The 15,630-nt window shown below is 45.7% G+C and overlaps 1 protein-coding gene across 1 annotated transcript in view; it reads right to left on the minus strand.

Moving 5' to 3' along the window:
- Window positions 1-15,630, minus strand: part of Frmpd3 (FERM and PDZ domain containing 3) — a 161,588-nt gene that overhangs the window by 143,622 nt on the left and 2,336 nt on the right. The gene's annotated exons all lie outside the window — the stretch shown is intronic.

Genomic DNA, 15,630 nt, shown 5'->3' on the forward strand with positions numbered 1-15,630 from the left:
GTGGGTGGTCCTTGGACTTCCCACAGGTCAGGGAACCCTGATTGCTCTTCAAGCTGATGAGGGAGAGGGACTTGATGGGGGGGAGGGAAATGGGAGGCGGTGGTTGGGAGGAGGCAGAAATCCTTAATAAATAAATAAATTTAAAAAAAAGCCTAAGGATATCAAAAAAAAATAAAAAAGTCTGACCTTAAAAAAAAAAAGAATGTGTATGGCTTTTGCAGAGGGAAGAGTGAATTCAGGTCTCCACACCCACATTGGCCAGGTCCAGGGGAATCCCATGCTCTGGCCTGCTTGGGCACCTGCACACACGCCCCCGCACAGCCTCATGTATGTATGCACAATTTAAAGCATTGAAAAAACTCTCGGCTTCATACCAGCTGCCGTGTGAGGAGTCTCTGCCCCATGCCCCTGCTCTATGAACTCTGCCATGCCTTCCTTGCCAAACTGGACTGAAATCCCCCTGAAACCATGAATCAAAATAAATTCTTCTTCCCTGAAATTGCTCCTCCTCCAGTCACTTTATTTTGGTTGCAGTGATGACACAAAATTGACTAAAACAGAGATTTAATCCTGGGCAGGGATTTCTTAGCTACCTGAGACAAAGAGGATTTTGCTCACTAAACATTGAGCTCTCCAAAGGTGATACTAGCTCCTAATAAAAGCAGTCTGGCCTCTGTGCTCAGTGCTGCTCAGAGCCCCCAGAAGTACCATGCTCCATGCTATAAAAGACCCTTTAGAGCAACCACACAAATTAGAGTGTAGCCAAAGGGAAGTCATTAAAACGCTGTCAGGTCAATGGTTGGAACCTGTTCTAGGACTTAGACCCCTGTGGAGAACTATAGATCCTGAGGCAAGACATGTAGAGACAACAGTCAAAGTTGTACTTAAATTTCAGGAAGTTTCTGGGTGTCTGGGTTAAGCCACTCAGCTGTGGAAGCACGGTCTCCAAAGGAGTCATTGAACAAACTGGGAAACTTAACACTCGCCTCCCTCATGAGAGAAATATCAAAGGACCTTCAAAATTGAGAAGATGGTCTAGCTATATTCTGAGAGTTTAAAATGGATGCTATTTCTAGGGTTGGTGGTACATACCTCTAAACCCAGCACTCTGGAGTCTGAAGTAGGAAGACTACAGGTTCAAACCCAGCCTGGTCTACACAGCAAGACCTGGTTTAAGATAACAATAAAGAGTCTGCCAGGAGAAAGAGGGAAGGAAGAGGTCAACCTAAGACTGCTTTCTGGGCTGGGCGGTGGTGGCTCACACATGAGTAATCCCAGCACTTGGAAGGCAGAGTCAGGCAGATCTCTGTGTGCATGAGGCCAGCCTGGTCTACAAAGGGAGTTTCCAGGACAGCCAGGGCTGTTATACAGAGAAACCTTGTCTTGAAAAGCCATCCATATCAAAAATATTTTGCTAAAACATTTTAGTGCATACATGTGGTTCTAGCATTCAACAATTTGAGGCCAGCCGGGGGAACATAGTAAGACTTGCCCTGCTTTGTTTTAAAACAAGTCTTACTATGTTCCCCAGGCTGGCCTCAAATTCTTGAATGCTGGAACCACATAAGCGGGGCAGGGGCAAACAAAAACAAAATGTTCTAATGTCTCATGTGACTTTTACATCTATGGTACGAAGGGTTAGGAGCACACAGTGCTGGTGAGAGTTAGATATTTGAGAGGGAGCCTGGACTAGATCATCTCTACAGTCCTTTCCAGCTTCCCATCGCCATTCCCTCCTATTCGCATGCATCGCTGTGGTACCACTGCAGACAACGGTCCTAACCCCACCCATCATCAAAGGCCAACCTGCAAGAGCTGATCAAGGATGGCCAGAAACTCAGGAGGGCCTGGCCCCTCACTCATCTCCCACCATCCACCAGCACATCTCACCAGCCCCCTCATCAGGACTTTCAGGGTTTGTCTGGTGACAGCTAAGTTAATCTGATAAACTAATCTACACTAATGGGATCATGAATGCTAATGAATGAATGTGTTACCTTCCCAAGTGACATATTTGCATTTTAACAGAGGTCTTCTGGAGATAAGGCTTTAACTCAGAGGAGTGATTAATGGTGAAATTTGGGCTGTTTGGCAGTCTAACCGAGGAGATAATTTTGGAAAGGGAAGTTCTTTCCACCTTTCACAACGGACCATCTGCTAGAAAGAGGAAAAAAGCATGTCCCTGCCCTTGAGGGGTTTATAGTTGATAGAGTTGGGAAATTATCATGGTTAACATTTATTGAGTTTCCACCAAAGTGCTGGCCATTTGCTAAGTGCTGAATAAATATTATCTTTGAATCCTCACAACAAAGCCCTTTGAGGTGGGTACTTTGCAGATAAAGGGACTGGCCTCAGAGAGGTTAAGTAAGTTAGTCCTGCATTTCATTGACGCTACGAAGCTGTCAGTGGCAGCAGGAAGCAACACGGTGGTCTCGCGCTTCAGGTTTCCCTAAGAAAGTAAAGAAAAACTGCTACCAATTAAATGACAATGTGCTATAGATAGTAAGACACATCTTACTTTCAGAAATGTTCAAAGTTTGTCTTTGAAATACATTTCAGTAAGTGGCAAAGCTGACTTCAGAGTACACTTTCTGCTCAATGCTGTTTATAGAGCTCAAATAAAAAAGCAGGGGGAACACTCTGAGCTAGTAACATAATAGCAAGTACATATTAATATTTTTAAACAGAGTAAGTCCAAGGTCAATAGCAGGACATGTTGTTGATGGAGGTCATGAACTGCAGTGGACAGGAGAAAAACATGGGGTAGCATTTGCTTCCAGTAGAAACCTAGCTGAGCTCTGTCTCAGGCCAAAATGAGGAGTGGCAGGTAGCAAATTACTCTCAAATTACGTTTTGAGACCATGGCATATTGGTTGTATTTGTTAGAGTGAAGGGATTAATCAGGGAAACTGTGAGATGTACTTTAGTGACACGGAGATAAGAAGAATGAGCAGGACTCTCTGAACATAGCAGACAATGAGAAATACTGAGAACTCAAGAACAATGCAATGGGTTTTTGATCCTACTGCACATACTGGCTTTGGGGGAGCCTAGGCAGTTTGGATGCTCACCTAACTAGACCTGGATAAAGGTGGGTGGTCCTTGGACTTCCCACAGGGCAGGGAACCCTGATTGCTCTTTGGGCTGATGAGGGAGGGGGACTTGATTGGGGGAGGGGGAGGGAAATGGGAAGCGGTGGCGGGGAGGAGGCAGAAATCTTTAATAAATAAATAAAAAGAAAGAAAAAAAAAGAAGAATGAGCAGGCAGATGGTCCTGAAGCTGTGCCTTGGCTTGATGATGGACAGTAGTCTTACAAAGATCCATATATTAAAACTTAGGTCTCAGGGTATCTGTACCTAGAGGTCTATGAACCTCTAAGAGGTTGGGCCTTAGGGGAAGCTCTTAGGTTGTTGGGGATATATCCTGGAAGGGGATTATGGAACTCCTCCCTCTCTTCCTGTCTCTCTCCCCTCTCCCACATTCAGTCTCCCAGCCTCCTCTCTGCTTCTTGGTTCACAATGAGCCGTTTGTTCTTCTACATGCTCCAGGATGCGTTGCTCTTTCAAAGGCCAAAGCAGTAAAGCTACAAAGTCTCTGGCTGGAATTTTCAGAATCTTAAAAAATAAACCTTTTTATCTTTATAAGATAATTGCTCCAGATATTTCATTATAGTGATGGTAAGATGACTGATCTGTCCAGGATGAAAAGTTTCCAATTTAATGTAATGGACAAAGGAGATAATTATGGATTCTTGTTGGTTAATTTCAACCCATTAGGGAAAGTTCATTCTGGCCACTAATCTCGAAACTAGGGGCTTCCTAAAATGATAAAGAAGCAGCATGAAAACAGTCAACCTTGAAAACATAAATGCAAGTAACATTATAATATTAAACAGATTATATATACAATAACATTAATGAAAAATGAGGGCATAAATTTGAAGGAGTGTAGAGAGGGTGGCAGGGAATATGGGAAGGTTTGGAGGGAGGAACAGGAAGGGAGTGTAAATGCTGTAATTAAAATACATTCTCAAAAATAAAAAGGAAAGTGAAACAGTTTCACAAGGGAATCCCATCATCAGAGGCAGCAGAATTCCAGGGCATTACGTAATTGACTTCTCAACCTTTTCTTGATGTCCTGGTCTCTCTTCTGTGGAAGAGGAAGTTGATGAGCCATAATGGCTGCCTAAGGCTTGAAATCTCTAGCCCAGCTACTTAAACATGGCCCCTTCTTCCCTCAGCAGTGGGTAGCTCTATAGCCTGGATAATGCCTATCAAGTTTTTGTTGAGTTCTTGCAATGTCTTGGAGGACATGCGAATAAGAAACAGGTCCCAGAAGAGCTAACTTCCTAGCTGGGGAAGAAAGGAAATATATAGAACATTGGAGCAATATAAGATGGTAGAATCTGTCATTGAAATGTGTTCAGATTCCAAAAGCAGGGGGAATTGTGGATGTCTTGTTTTCTTCTGTATTTGAGTGTGTTCTCAAAGTTTCCCATTACATATTGGTATTGCTTTTATAATTAAAGAAAGCTGTTATGAAAAAGGAAGTGGCAGCTAATAAGGGCTTAAACAGTCAAGCATGTCTTCACAGCAGATGCTAGATTTCAGCTTGTTGGGCAGGGGAGATGATACAAATATTGGCACGGAAGAAGGGGCCACTGTGGGCAGAGGGAACAGCAGAAAGAAGACTGTAGAGAGAGGACATGAGAAGAGTGAGCTGCACTAAGGGAGAAGCCAGAGAAGAGGGGAGCCTGGGAGTTAGAGATGTAAGACAGTGATTTCCTTAAAATGCTAATAAATAATTGTGTTTTTATTGCTAGAACAAGATACCAGAGACAAGCTCTTTTTTATTTAGTTCATGGTTCTCTAAGTTCAAATTCTTACATCTGGTGATGGATTTCTTGCTGGCAAAATTCTAAGGTGACACTATATATTATGTGGCAAGAGACAGAAGGGTGTATGTGTGTGTTGGTCTATGGTGGTCTCTCTCCCTCCCCATCTTCTTATAAAGCCATCAGTATTTATTCACTCAGGTGTTACCCTGATAACCTTACTAAGTCCTAATGAACTTCTTAATGCCCCACTTGTAGACACCATAGTTGATGGTTGCCTCACAATGGGGATGAGAACCTCAGAAAGGGGACTGATTCAGTTTCATTACACAAGCCCTCTGAATGGGTGGCAGTGCATATTCAAACCATATCCAAACCTGAGCAAATGCTGAGTCCCAGCTGTTGTGGAAGGCAGGCTCTGAATCCCAGGGAATGCAACTCTTTTTTTAATATATATATTAAGCAAAGAGCTCTTTGTAGCCTTTTGAGCAGGCAGTACCATGATGAAAGACATCGTTAGGAGATTCTTTTGGCAGCATCTTTGGAAGACAGGCGTAAGGTGGTGGGGATGGACACAAAGGGATTATTTAGGAGGTTGATGTAGCAATCCATCTGTAAGCTTATGAGAGATTGGCTAGGATAATGATGATAGAACTGGCCAAGAAGAGATGGATTCATTGGGTACCTTTGGGAGACTGCTAGTGATTGACTGGATAAAGAAGCAGGGATGGATCCAAGACTCAAGTCTTGAGCTATTGAAAAGTGATGGTGACTGCAAAAAGAAAGGTTGGAGAGAGATCCTGAATTTGTTTGTAGCTATGGTAAATTTAAAATGCTGGTGAGGACCAGTGAGGTAGCTCTTCAGGTAAATGCATTTGCCACAAAGCCTGGTGACCTGAGTTTGAGCCCTAGAATCCCCATGATGGAGGAAGACAGCCAACTCCTGTAAGCTGCTCTCTGACTTGGACATGTGTGCCGTGGCATGTGCACTCCCACCCACAAACAAATAAATGAATGTAAATATAGTTGCATATATGAATATATAACCTAAATTGTGTGCTATATATGTGTATATATGTATATACATGTGTATATGTATATATATGTGTGTGTGTGTGTGTGTGTGTGTGTGTGTGTGTGTGTGTGTGTGTGTAATAATGAAGTTGAACTGGGTCTTGGGTCAAAAGTTAGCTTGGATCATTTCCAGAATTCATTTAGAATTTCAAACAAAGACAAGCTATGTGTAGAAGCACATGAGGAGAAGAAGAGGAAGGAACAGTAGTAGACCTAACTGCCAAGTTTGATTTGGACTCTGTGGCTGGTGGTCTCTACAGCATGTAATGGGAGCAGGCTCGTGCTCTGTTTAATGATCCCTCCCCCTCCTTTATCTCTGTCAGGGAGTGATTTCCGATTTCTGTTTATAGTAGAAAGATTCAACTCAACTGTAGGTAACAAGATGAATATGTAACATTTGCTTTATTAATCATACCTGAATTGTCTGATTTCACTGATGGTGGCAACAGAGCCAGCACTACATATGACACCCTTGCCAGCCACATGCCATAGCAAGGTAGCTGAGTCCAACCCACAGAAGCAAGATGCAGACTGGGCCATGTTCATGTAGGATTAGAGGCAAGTCCCATTGCAAATGCAACCGGGTACTTCAGTCTCCCCTGTGTCAATGGTTAAGCATCTGAAACTAACTTGCTTGGGTCCAACCGAGAAGCAGAATGATAAACAGAACAATTATTGTAAGGAAAATATATACTACAAGGGGAGAAAACCATGAAAATAGATATTTTTCCGGATGGAGACTCCTTACCACGTATGTGGTTGGGTCTTAAGGCAGCTGTTGCCACCGTAGCCTCTTTTATTTCATCATCTCCCAGTGTGTTTTTCCACGCGAAAGGTAATAAATATGATAACCCCCCTAGTCAGCGACTTGCATTCTCTCTTCCCAGTCCCTCACTTGCATAAGCATTTTTCAATCTGGACACCTGCCCACTTCTCAGCCACCCTCCTCCCAACCCGCCTCCCCCCTCCCCCGCCTCAAATCAGCAACCAAAACACTGAACAGAAACCTTCAGCAGGGAAGTGATGGAGGCTGCCGGTTGACAGACTCCGCAGTGCATGTGTGCATACGAGAGCACATTACTGCATGTGCGTGCATGTGCTCATCCACCAGTCTAGCCATCTGTTCCTCTGTTTCCCCAGTGGATTTGTATCAAAATCAAAGACAGGCCTGTCTGGCCGGGTGGTCCTGCCTCCAAAGCAGAGCTCCCTTGGTGGTTAGGAGCCCAGAGTCCGGGCAGACCTGCTCCACTCGTTCATCTTTCTAAGGCATCAAATAGATTTCCACACCATGAGGAGGATTCAGATCTTACCCATAGCATGTTGCCTGCAGTTCCCTACCTTCTCCGACCCCAGGAAAGCTTGGGGACTGGGCCCAGCTAACTGCCTAGAGTTGCCATTCCGCAGGCTGGACAGGCAGGGGCAGGCCGGTGGGGGAAAAAAAAAGAGCAGGCAGAGGCCTCTCACCTCATTCTTTCACCTACCTGTGGCCTCCTCCCGTAGCTCTCCACACCAGCTGGAACCCCAGAACTCCAGCTGGCATGAAAGTGCTGTGGTAGCTCTTGCCATACCCAGGCACAGGTGTGACCTCCACTGGGACGATCCCCAGTGCCCAGAGGAGTTTTCAAACTCACTCTACCCAGAAGTTGAACCATGTATCCTTCCTCCCAACAGCTCACTGAGCTCTTGGGCCTGCCTGAAACAGATCAGACTCAGTATTCTCTGCTTTCAACCTTTGCACCTCAGCTTGGCTGTTGTCTTTATAGGATTCTGCAGCCAGATTCCTCATGGCTTACTCCTTAAGTCTTAACAATGAAGGCTCCTTGGCAAATCTTTTCTTGGCATGATTAACTGCTTAGCCCTTTGCCATCAGAACTCCAATGGCATTCTGACCCCTGCAGAGCCCAATAATGGGTAAGCACTGAGGCTATGAGGAGCCGGAACCAAGCCAAGAGAAAGTGCTTAGTAGTTTACTTGCGGCGCCAATGTTTTCCATACCCTTTGCATTTTATGCTCATCTTTATGCCCACCACCCTCAGTCTCATTTGGATTGAGGTAGTGTCTAACAAGTCGTGTGTCATTTCTCCCCCCTCCCTTTCCCCCATGAATTCTGCTTCCTACTGTTTGACTAAGTATCCTAAATCACCGCATGCAGGAAAGCTCTCTAGGGTGTCTCCATGTCCAAACTCCTCCTTCTGAGAGTCAATGCTCTCCAAATCTTGGGCCCTTTCCCCAGGCAAGTATCGCACACACAAGGCATCTCCAACCCCACTGTTTCTGCTAGGCAGACCTCCTTTAACCCTTCTTTGGTTCCCCTGAAGTTCCCACCTTCAGCCTTTTCCCTGCAGCCCCCTTAAAAGCCTGCTCCTTCCCCTAGTCGGACATCTCAGTTTCACACGTTATGTAAAAGACAACTCAAGTTCAACCTCTTTGGGAAAGCCTTCCACCTCTGTTTCAGCCTGCACTTTCGTTCTCTCTAAACCTTGATCCCCTGAGGCATTTCCTTTCTAGAGTAAATAATGTGGCATCTAATTCTTGTCCATCTTGTATTATTTGTAGATGCTTCCTCCAAGTAAGAACTACTTTTTTTTTCTGTGAAATTATGAGTCTTTATAGAGCAAGGTCTTTGCTTTTTCCCCTTTCACCAAAACATGGGCAGAGGGATAGATCCAGGAGTGCGTTATCAACTTCTGTTGCCCTGCCTTACCTCCAAACGAAGGGAAGAAGATAAAATTGAACACCCTCTAATGAACCCCTCTGTCTGTGCCCCCTCCTCCCTCCTAAAATGTAACCAGGCAGCAGAGCAGCCCAGGCTGCCAGAGAGGCCCCACCGGCCAATCTACTGTCAGATCCCAGCTTCCTGAACACTCCTACCTCCAAAGGGTTTCTGGGCGATCAATAACTCTGCTTAAGTGATCAATCTGCAACACAATGGGCTTCAGGGGCCAGTGTTTGATTAACTGGAGAGAATAAATGTATGCAGGCAGGCAGCGACTGAACCGAGAGAGGGAGGAAGCTAAAGAATGGGCCAAGGAGAAAGATGAGCTGGGGGGGGGCGGGGAGACAGGAAAGGGGGTGGGGGGGGGCGGGGAGACAGGAAAGGGGGTGTGTGTTTAAGAATGAGAGAGCAGTTCTTACCTGATCCCAGTAAACAGCCTAACCAAGTTTCTGACCAAGGTAGGTAAATAATCCTGGTGCTTTCTGGGAACCTAACTAGCCTGGGGCTGCTGGGCAATTCTGTAGCTTGACCCAAACTATTGCTAAAGTCCACCGAGGACTACACAGACTCCATGCTGGCTGGAGAAAGGGTGTGATGTGCAGACTTCTGGCTATCTCTAGGAAGGACTTGGGGTGACTATGCTCACCTGCTGAGTCTATAAGAAAACTCAAGCACTGAAATCTTCTACTCTTCCACCCAAGCCTGATGACTCAGAAACCTTTGATGTTATGGGAGATAGGCTAATCCTTACAGGGTGTTTCAGCATTATCTGCTCTCTACCCAGAGGTGTACGTTCTGTTCTTTCTCTCAAGACCATGAGGCTGAAGGTTAATTGGGTAGTTAAAAATAAGGAGTGCCTTTCAGATTTGTTTGAGAGGGTCCAAATATCTAAGTTGTACTACGGATCAAAAAAAAATGTTCAGGGAAATATAATGTTATCCGGAAAAAACAGCAGATGGCTTCTTACTGCGAGAAAGTTCCTCCTTTAATCTAACCCTGATTCCTGCGGCTCTCATTAAAAACACGTTCTTCACATATGATGACATCCCTGTTCTCTAGGTGATGCAGGCTTGAAGCCTTGGAATCATCTTTCATTCTTCTTCCTTCTGTCATCCCGGTTATCATCAGTGGGTAAATCAATTTCTTCTGCCTCCAACACTACCTATCTCCTTCATTCTGTTTCCATCCAGCTGCTGTAAAAACTCTTAACTGGTCTTCCTATCCCAGGATGAGTCCATTTTCATCAATCTACTGAATAGGGGTGGGGAGGAGAAAAAAGAAAAAAATATAATGAAACCAGGAATTAATTCCCATTTACAGAGAATGAAGGGAAGAACAGAACAGGAGAAATGACACTAAGAAGCCTAACCAGATGATGAAAAGCAAACCAGAATGCGGGGTATTGTGCAAAGCAACCAAATCAGAGCAAGGGGCTATTAAAGGGGCCTTGGAAGCCAGAATGGCCAAATTCAATAAGTTAAGTTCTCTTGGATCTTGATTCAAATAAGCCAGTTGTACAATAAGTTTTGAGACAATTGAAGATGTCTGATTAAGGATTGGGTAATGGATGCTATAAAAAGATTGTTGTTACTTTTGTTAGCTCTGTGAATGGTACTGTGGTTATGTGAGAAACAAATGCTCACTGTGAAGAGCTGCGTTAGGGATGAAATGATGTGATTGACATTTGGGATTTCTTTTCAAATACTTCTGTAAAAGAAAGGACAGATGAAGCAAGCATGGCCAAGTCCTGGTGATTGCTTTTATGTGGGAAATCATTATACAAGTATTGTGATACTTCTCTTCCCGTTTAGAGGTTGAAACTGTTCATAAGTAAAGAGCAAAACCCATAGTCATCCACTATTTCCAAGCCTACCTTCCTTGCTTAAGAGTCCATACCTACCCTACTCTGTAGAACAGCTATCCCATGTTCTTTCTTAAGTTCTATCTGCCTGAATTTAATTTCTTCCCTCACGTGTCCATTCCCACACTCCACTGAGCTCCTCAGCCAGCATTAAGTCTTTCTTCTATGCACCAGGTACTATAACACACAAAGATGACTGAGAATGAGGACAGGGATTCTTGTTTCCTCTAGATTCTCTCTGATGATGTGTATGAAGAGATGTAATAGAACCCCCTACTCATAGGAGACAACAAATACCCAAACCAATTCAACAATGTTTATTTAGCACCTAGTATGTGTAAAGCATTGGATGCTTTGGCGGCAAAAACAAAAGATGAAAAATATTAGATTCACTGAAGTCATAATGTAAGTAAAACAAACACCTATAGAAAGCTTTACTTGTGTATAAAGATGAATAAAGGATCAAGCAATTCTAGCGGAATGTGCCAGTAATGTATTACCAAGTGCATTTTGGAGATGGGTAGAAGAGGTCAAGGGAAGGAGGAAAGAGGGGAGGGGTAAAGAATCTCTCTCTCTCTCTCTCTCTCTCTCTCACACACACACACACACACACAGAGAGAGAGAGAGAGAGAGACAGAGACAGAGACAGATAGAGAGAAAGACAGGGAAAGACAGCGAGAGACAGAGACAACACACAGAGAAACAGAGGTCACTTGTACTTAGAGAAGCCTTCCCCAGAGGAGGCAACTGCATGTAGACTTGAAGGACAAGTATGGTGTCATTTGGATGGGAAAAGAGAAGACTCGTGACTAGCGGATGGCATGAGTGAAAAGGCAGATGCAACAATTGTATATAAAACATGCTTTGAAGACTGGATGGACTCAAGGATCCATATGGAGCTATGTTTCAGAACCACTTGGGAGAGCTTGTTAAAATTCATATTCCTGGACTCCAGCTGCCAGACCTACTGACTCAGAAGCCCAGGCAGCTGCATTATAATAAGTACCCTGAAGTCATTTGGAGACACATTAAAAATTGAGAATCAATGATGTGGATAAAAAGTGAGAAATAAAGTTGAAAGAGTACATAGGATTAGGCTGGCTCAAGGAAGGCCTTGAATGTCAGGCTAAGGAAGTTAAAAAATTTCCCACAGGCAATCAGCTATCATTCTCAAGCATGCAGAGCAGAAGTGTCTATGAATAATGGATCTTTCTGAATATTAATCTGGCAGGGGTGTATGTTACAGGCAGAAAAAGAGAGACTGGTGAAGGACAGACATTCATAGTTGCAGAGGGCAGAGGGCAGAGGGCAGAGGTGGTCTGGGCTTCTCGTCTGGGCGACTAGGAGGCTTGTGATAGCAGAAAAGTCAGAAGAGCCCGTCATTGTTGGCAGTAAATGAGGTCAGCTTGTGAATGCTGAGTGAAATGTTAATGTTAAGTCTAAGATGATGGCAGACCACTTAAATCAGGTGAGTCATTCAGCAAGTAACTGTGGGTACATGGCCAAACCTCAGAGGCAAGGTGAAAACCCATGCTACAGAAGTGGGAATAACTAGGGAAGATGTACAAGGGGAAAGCCATGATGTAACTGTATGCCTGCTCCCATAAAGAAGTGGCGTTAATCCCAGCACTCGGGAGGCAGAGACAGGCGAATCTTGGTGTGTTCGAGGCCAGCCTGGTCTACAAGAGCTAGTTCCAGGACAGGCTCCAAAGCTATACAGAGAAGCCCTGTCTTGAAAAACCAAAACCAACACTCCCACCAAAGAAAAAAAAAAGAAAGAAAAGAAATGGGGGAGCAAGGGGAGCTCCCTTGCTGCTGGGCAATTCTGTAGCTTGACCCAAACTATTGCTAAGGTCCACTGAGGACTACACAGACTCCATGCTGGCTGGAGAAAGGGTGTGATGTGCAGACTTCTGGCTATCTCTAGGAAGGACTGGGGGAGCTCCTCTCTGAGGAGAGGAGGCGGGACTAGCAAGAAAGAGGATTAAGGAAGGCTCACAGGAATAGAAGGAGGTTCAGACAGTGCAACCAGGCAGACAGCTCTTTCAACAGCTTGGGGAGGCTGATATGGCTACTGCCATAGTGGTACTGGTGCTCAGAGAGAAGTCACTAGTGATGTACTCCACACCTCTCCTTCTTTTCAAGCTCACTAACACAAATATAAAAGCAAATTTATCTATTTACCCAACTGTCTGTCCATCCACCCTCCCATCCATCTATCTGTACAGTTATCCACTTTTTTCTTTCTTCATCCTGTTGCTGTGTACTCCAATTTCAAACTCACTTTTCTGACTAGAAGGGAGAAGGAACTATTGTGAATAGGCTATCAATGTTCCACTCTAAGGTTGGTGTTCCTGGTCTGAAAAGAGGAGAGAATGGCCAGTTTCTCTTCCATTTGCTCCCAACCCTGTCCCTTGGGCCTTAGTCTTCGGATTTCTCTGCAGACGGCAAGGTTCAGCTCATTTTGAGAATGCTCCATGTTGGCTGCAGAAAACACAAGAGAACATTTATCTTTTCGAGTTTATGGTGGGGAGGCAAACTGAAGTCCCTGAAAGAGAAGGAAGATCAGGGTTTTCTGCTGCTAATGCTAATGGCTTCAAGGCTGGCTCACACTGAAGCTGACTTGGGTGTGGCCAGCCCACGGTATTTGCTCAGCATCCATAGTTACCATCTCAGTCCCCAGAGAAGGGATTGCTAGGTTCCATGTGAAGGTATGGACCCCTACAATCCAAACACATCTTATTGTGCTACCTGCTTACAAATTCGATCCAAGTATGCGGATGGAGGTAGGAGGAGTGAAACAGATGAAGGAAGAGAGATAGAAAATTGTGTGTGTGTGTGTGTGTGTGTGTGTGTGTGTGTCTGTATTTTCATGGTTTCAATTAGTTTGGAGATTCAAAAACAATGAGAGATCCTTTCCTTTGCATCTGTGCTGACCCTTCATGGTTCCTTGCCAGGGTAACCGTAGAGCCCTCTCATTTATGCAGATAAATGGGTGGGTGGATAGGCTCTTGTCTTGCACCCATACTCCCACCAAGAGCTGGCCTGGGATTACTGTAGTAAGGCCATGCTGGTCCAGTGCTTTCCTTTACCCATTTCTCCTCAGGACTGTGGCTGCCTCACTCCAGCTCCTTCCCCATTTGCCACCCTCCCAGCTCCAGGGCTTTCCTAGCCTGTAGATATCACCTGCAATCCCAGAGATTTTGTGTTGCACCTTGCCAGTCTACTGCTAGTGCTTCCAAAGGATGGTGCTGGTAGCAACATCCCTTGGGCAGGCCACGTAGCTCACTTCTCAAGGCCGCTGGAATGCATCATTTCCCAGAGGGAGAGTCCCCTACCTCATTCAAAATGGAGTTTGCAGCCTGCCAAGAGTTCCCTAGCAGAAGCCCCACTGCACTGTCTGAAGCCACCGTGCCAAGGCATCATTAGCTTGGGGGCCCTTGCTGGCTTTAGGCCCATAGATTGACCATTCTGCAGGCCAGTGCAGCTCTGCAATATGTCCAGAGCCAGGAGTCTAAAGCACCCATCCCCTATTTTCACCAGCCCTCTCTCTTCCTTGCTCCCTCCCTCCCTTCCTGGCTCCCTCCCTCCCTCCCTGGCTCCCTCCCTCCCTGGCTCCCTCCCTCCTTGGCTCCCTGGCTCCCTCCCTGGCTCCCTCCCTCCCTCCTTTCCCCTCTCTCTCATGGCCTTCAGCCCCCACTTGCACAGCAATTGTTGGGTGTGACATCTCCACACACAGCAACGCTTCTCTCTTGCTTAGAGCATATGCCCCTCCCTCCTCGGGATCCTGCAGTGGTTCCCAACTGCCTCTCAAATAAATTTAAATCTTATCTTTGTGGGCCTTAGAGCCCTCCATAATTGTATCCCCCCCCCAACAGCACACACCACATGCACCATGTACAATTCAGGTTCAGACATAGGCACAGCAGACACTGTTCACAAATGCTCCTGGCTGGAGCTGCCACAGGTGCTTCTAAGATCTCATCCAAAGAGTCACTCCTCTGCCTCCTTTTAAAATGGTAAATGTTACCTGTGAGGTACAGGCAATAAAGTCCTATCAGCTATTAACAGCTTGCCCTGGCACGGATTCTGTCATCAAATTTGACAGAGAAAGGAGCAAAGCCCCGCCTTATAGTCTAGGGGGGCGGGGGAAGGGACTCAGAGCAGTCCAGGATTGGGGGGGGGAGGAAAGGGGCTCTGACGTCGAAGCTATCTCTGTCACGATTTCACCCAGGGCTACAGTCTCCGCGTCTCTACTTAAATCAGACACACTAGTCCTTGCTCCTCCAATCTTGCTACCCTCTCCACACACACGACGTCTTATTTCACCTTTAGGCTACAATCCTCAGGCCAAGCTACTAATTGGTTCCATCACATGAGGGGTAAAACATGGTGAGTTGACGCAGCTTGTTTGTTTGGGCATGGTCAAGTGTTATCGAGTTGCCCCTGTGGAAGAGCTGAGAGCCCTTTGCTTCATGGAAACAGTGAAGACTTCCCAGGAAAGCTCTCTCTGCTCCCAGAAGGCTAGAAACTGAGTTCCCCCAGTTTCTCCTGCAGTGAGCTCAACCCGCAGGGCAAGGGAAGGAGGGTCTGGGTCTCCCAGCAGCAGGCTTTTGGGCTGAACTGACACATTAGGAGGGACCCGTAGGCTAAAGTGTGCACACTGCTTACCCCATCTCCTGATGGAAATACTCACTTGGTGCTTTACTCTGAGTCAGCAGAGTTCCCCACCCTCCACTCCTGAAAAGGGCGCCCCCAAGGGAACCTTGCTCTTATAGCAGTTTCTTCCTTGGGCAGCAGGCCAGAGACAGCCCCGCCCTCCACAAGAGCTGCAGGATGCTGAGGAGCCCCCCCCCCGTTCAGGGCTCTGAAGCTGGTCCAAGATACCAAAGGGAGGGTCAGGTCTGGCAGAATTCATCCTCTACTGTGACCAAAAGCTTGTCAGTGGCAGCTGTGGGGAGGGGGTTATCACCTGCTTCTGATGGAAAGTGTCAAACATTCGCCTGTGCAGTTTCAATGTGTGTGCGTGCACTTGCTCAGATGTGGAGGGGCACGGATATAAGACTTGGGTATGCTTTTTTCCAGAATGGAGTTCTTAAGGGCTCTGGTAGAAGTGTCCACAAAAGCTTAAGGGATGGGATAGT

Source organism: Microtus ochrogaster, unplaced genomic scaffold (assembly GCF_000317375.1).
Source record: "Microtus ochrogaster isolate Prairie Vole_2 unplaced genomic scaffold, MicOch1.0 UNK17, whole genome shotgun sequence".
Lineage (NCBI taxonomy): Eukaryota > Metazoa > Chordata > Mammalia > Rodentia > Cricetidae > Microtus > Microtus ochrogaster.